Here is a 5,000-nt window from a genome sequence, read left to right on the forward strand (position 1 = left end):
CGGCCGCGCGCGCGCGGAGTTGGATCGGCCTTACTTGGTCCGATCCTTCGCCCTCGCATGTTCCGTGGGCTCGGTCCCGTCCTGTTCGGTGAAATCTTTGTCCGCTCTGGTGCGTCCCTGTGGGTTCCTTTGTCGGTTTTGCGGGTTCGGCCGGGCCTTCCGCGCCGGCCCGTCGGCTCGCTCGGATGGGCCCCGCGGAGTTGGCCCACGACGGAGCCGGCACGCTCCTTCCGCTGGTGCGGCTCTCGGTCTACGCCTCCAGCCGGCCCTTGTGGCGGCCGTGCGCGGCGCTTCGGTTCGGTCGGCCGGTCTTCCTGTCCCTCACGAAGTGCTCGCGGCCGCGCGCGCGCGGAGTTGGATCGGCCTTACTTGGTCCGATCCGTCGCCATCGCATGTTGCGTGGGCTCGGTCCCGTCTCGGTGAAATCTTGGGCCGCTTTGGTGCGTCCCTGTGGGTTCCTTTGTCGGTTTTGCGGGCTCGGCGCCGGGCCTTCCGCGCCGGTCCGTCGGCTCGCTCGGACGGACCGTGCGCAGGTGGTCCCCGACGGAGCCGGCACGCTCCTTCCGCTGGCGCGGCGCTCGGTCTATGCCTCCGGCCGGCCCTCGCGGCGGCCGTGCGCGGCGCTTCGGTTCGGTCGGCCGGTCGTCCCGTCCCTCACGAAGTTCCTGCGGCCGCGCGTGCGTGGAGCGGGATCGGCCTTACTTGGTCGGATCCGTCGCCCTCGCCTGTTGCGGGGGCTCGGTCCCGTCCCGTTCGGTGAAAGCTTTGCCCGCTCTGGTGCGTCCCCGTGGGTTCCTTTGTCGGTTTTGCGGCCTTGGCGGCGGGCCTTCCGTGTCGGCCCGTCGTGGGCCCGCTGCGCGTCCGTGCGCGGTGCTTCGGATCGGTAGGCCCGTCGTCTGGGTCCCTTACGAAGCTTTGCGCGACCGCTCCTTTGTCGCCGGTCCCCTGTTAGGGCTGACCGAGCCCTCCGTTCGCCCCCTGGCCCGTCGCATGGGCCCCCGGCGCCTCCGCGGCGCCCCACCGAAAACTGTCACGACGCGCATCCAGCGCCGACGAGGTCGCAGGTTACGTGCGGCAGCCGGGGGGCTAGGCCGAGCGGCGGCGGGCCCGCCCACGGACGGGCGCGGGGAGGAGCGCAGCCGGCACGCGGCGCGGAGCGGCGGCGGCATGCCGCCGGGCGGCCGTCGGCTCAACCGTGCCCGAGTCCCGCGGGCACCGCGTCGCCCGGCCGGCGCGAGCGGCGGCGGGCCCGCCCGCGGACGGGCGCGGGGAGGAGCGCAGCCGGCACGCGGCGCGGAGCGGCGGCGGCATGCCGCCGGGCGGCCGACGGCTCAACCATGCCCGAGTCCCGCGGGCACCGCGTCGCCCGGCCGGCGCGAGCGGCGGCGGGCCCGCCCGCGGACGGGCGCGGGGAGGAGCGCAGCCGGCACGCGGCGCGGAGCGGCGGCGGCATGCCGCCGGGCGGCCGACGGCTCAACCATGCCCGAGTCCCGCGGGCACCGCGTCGCCCGGCCGGCGCGAGCGCACGAGGGCGGGAGGCAACCGGGCGGCGCCTGCGGAACCGGATGCGACGGCCGGCGCGGCACGGCCCCGACGGGTCCGCACCGAAGACCAGCGCGGTGCGGATCGACCGCTGATGAGGTCAGAGGTTACGTGCGGCAGCCGGCCGGCTGGCCCGAGCGGCGGCCGGCACGCGACGGGGATCGAGCGGCCCCGACGGCTTGCAGCCGGGCGGCCGACGGCTAGGCCGTACCGGAGTCCCGCGGTCGTTCGGGCGAAGGGGCGCATGCTGCGGGAAAGGCCTGCGGCGGCGAACCGTCCGCCCGGCCGGCCAAGCCTTCCGCGGCGGCGCGCACGTGGCGGCGCGGCCGAGATGACCGAGCGAAGCCCCGGCGATGGGCGGCGCGCACGTGTCCGTGCGGCCGAGATGACCGAGCGAAGCCCGGGCGGCGCCCGCCGTGCGCCCTGCCGGATCGCGCCTTCCGCCGGCGCGCAACGCCGGTCCCGCGTTCCGGCCGCGGGAGAGGCCTGCGTCGGCGAACCGTCCGCCCCACCGGCCGAACCTTCCGCGGCTGCGCGCACGTGTCCGTGCGGCCGAGATGACCGAGCGAAGCCCCGGCGACGGGCGGCGCCCGCCGTGCGCCCCGGCGGATTGCGCGGCCCGCCGGCGCGCAACGCCGGGCCCACGTTCCGGCTGCGGGAAAGGCCTGCGGCGGCGAACCGTCCGCCCCGCCGGCCGAACCTTGCGCGGCGGCGCTTACGTGTCCGTGCGGCAGAGATGACCGAGCAAGCTCCGGCGATGGGCGGCGCCCTCCGTGCGCCCCGCCGGATCGCGCTGGCCGGCGGCGCGCAACGCCGGACCCCCGATCCGCGTGCGAGCGGCGAGCGTCCGGGCGGGCCCCTTTCGCAACTTCCCTCGGTACTCTAAACACCCCTTGCCTCTCGGTCTTCCCCCCGACCCTCTTGGTATTTGCTCGGATATGTGCATGCATCGTCCCTCGTCGCCTTCGGTTATCCTCCCCGGGGTGGGCTTTGCGCCGACGCGCCAACGGGGTGGTAGGGGGGCTGCAGCCGCGGCCGCCGCGTTTCGCCATCCGCGCGTGCGCCGCCGGATCCGAGTGGAGGTCGCGGGCGACTCGTCGATGCTTGTACTAGGGGCGCATGCCGGCAGCCCCCCGCGGGGTGCGGGACCCCCGATCGGCGTGCGAGGGACGGGCGTCCGGGCGGGCCCCGTTTCCAACTTCCCTCGGAACATTAAAACCCCCCGACCCCCTCGGTCTTCGCTCCGGCCCTATCGCTATTGCTCGGATATGTGCATCCACCGTCCCTCGTTGCCTTCGGTTATCTACCCCAGGGTGGGCCTTGCGCCGATGCCCCGATGGGGTGGCAGGGGTGGGGCTGCCGCGGCCGGCGCGTTTCGGCATCCGCGCTTGGGGGCTCGGACCCGAGTGGAGGTCGCGGGCGGCTCGTCGATGCCTGCACCGGGAGCGCATGCCGGCAGCCCCCCGCGGGGCGCCGGACCCCCGATCGGCGTGCGATGGACGGGGGGAGGGGCGGGCCCGGTTTGCAAATTCCCTCGGTACTTTAAAATCTCACGGCCCTGTCGGTGCTCCCTCCGGCCCTATCGCCACTGCTCGGATATGTGCATCCACCGTCCCTCGTTGCCTTCGGTTATCTACCCCGCGGTGGGCTTTGCGCCGATGCCCCGATGGGGTGGCAGGGGGGCACGCTCTAGGCCGTGCCACGGGGCGCGGGCGCCGGCGCCGTACGTCCCTCGCGGCGGCCGTGAGCGGCACCTCGGCTTGCTCGGTCTGTCCTCCCGGGACGCGCGACCCGTGCGACCGGGACGCGCATCCCGTGCGACCGGGACGCGTGTCCGGGCCGTTCCCGTTTGCAACGCTCCTCGGTACTTTGGAACGCTTGGGGTGGGCTTTGGGCGGATGCCCCGCCGGGGTGGTAGGGAGGGGGGGCGGCTGCTGCCGCGGCGGGACTTCCGCTCCACTCCGCACAAGTCCGTCGCCTCGCGGCGGGCGCGCCCGGCACCGTTCGTCCCCGAGGGAGCCGGCACGCGCCCGCCGAGGCCCCGGCGCATGGGCGCCGCCGCCGGCCGTCCGCGCGGCGGCCGTGCGCCGGCTTCCTCCGTCGGCCCTCCCGGGATGCGCGACCCGTGCGACCGGGACGCGCATCCCGTGAGACCGGGACGCGTGTCCGGGCCATTCCCGTTTGCAACGCTCCTCGGTACTTTGGAACGCTTGGGGTGGGCCTTGGGCGGATGCCCCGCCGGGGTGGTAGGGAGGGGGGGCTGCTGCTGCCGCGGCGGGACTTCCGCTCCACTCCGCACAAGTCCGTCGCCTCGCGGCGGGCGCGCCCGGCACCGTTCGTCCCCGAGGGAGCCGGCACGCGCCCGCCGAGGCCCCGGCGCATGGGCGCCGCCGCCGGCCGTCCGCGCGGCGGCCGTGCGCCGGCTTCCTCCGTCGGCCCTCCCGGGATGCGCGACCCGTGCGACCGGGACGCGCATCCCGTGAGACCGGGACGCGTGTCCGGGCCGTTCCCGTTTGCAACGCTCCTCGGTACTTTGGAACGCTTGGGGTGGGCCTTGGGCGGATGCCCCGCCGGGGTGGTAGGGAGGGGGGGCTGCTGCTGCCGCGGCGGGACTTCCGCTCCACTCCGCACAAGTCCGTCGCCTCGCGGCGGGCGGGCCCGGCACCGTTCGTCCCCGAGGGAGCCGGCCCGCGCCCGCCGAGGCCCCGGCGCATGGGCGCCCCCGCCGGCCGTCCGCGCGGCGGCCGTGCGCCGGCTTCCTCCGTCGGCCCTCCCGGGACGCGCGACCCGTGCGACCGGGACGCGCATCCCGTGCGACCGGGACGCGTGTCCGGGCGGTTCCCGTTTGCAACGCTCCTCGGTACTTTGGAATGCTTGGGGTGGGCTTTGGGCGGATGCCCCGTCGGGGTGGTAGGGAGGGGGGGCTGGCGCCGCCGCGGCGGGCCTTCCGCCCCCCTCCGCACAAGTCCGTTGCCTCGCGGCGGTCGTGCCCGGCACCGTTCGTCCCCGACGGAGCCGTCGCGCGCCCGACGACTTTCCGGCGCACGGGCGCCGCCGCCGGCCGTCCGTGCGCGGCGGCCGTGCGCCACTTCGGCTTCGTCCGTCGGCCCTCCCGGGACGCGCGACCCGTGCGACCGGGACGCGCATCCCGTGCGACCGGGTCGCGTGTCCGGGCCGTTCCCGTTTGCAACGCTCCTCGGTACTTTGGAACGCTTGGGGTGGGCTTTGGGCGGATGCCCCGCCGGGGTGGTAGGGAGGGGGGGTCTGCTGCCGCCGCGGCGGGCCTTCCGCTCCACTCCGCACAGGACCGTTGCCTCGCGGCGGACTTGCCCGGCACATTTCGTCCCCGACGGAGCCGGCACGCGCCTGCCGACTTCCCGGCGCACGGGCGCTGCCTTCGGCCGTCCGTGCCCGGCGGCCGTGCGCCACTTCGGCTCCCTCCATCGGCCCTCCCGGGA

Source organism: Phoenix dactylifera, chromosome 10 (genome assembly GCF_051530095.1).
Source record: "Phoenix dactylifera cultivar Ajwa chromosome 10, Ajwa_hap1_PhDact_Kaust_v1.1, whole genome shotgun sequence".
In the NCBI taxonomy this organism is placed as follows: Eukaryota; Viridiplantae; Streptophyta; class Magnoliopsida; order Arecales; family Arecaceae; genus Phoenix; species Phoenix dactylifera.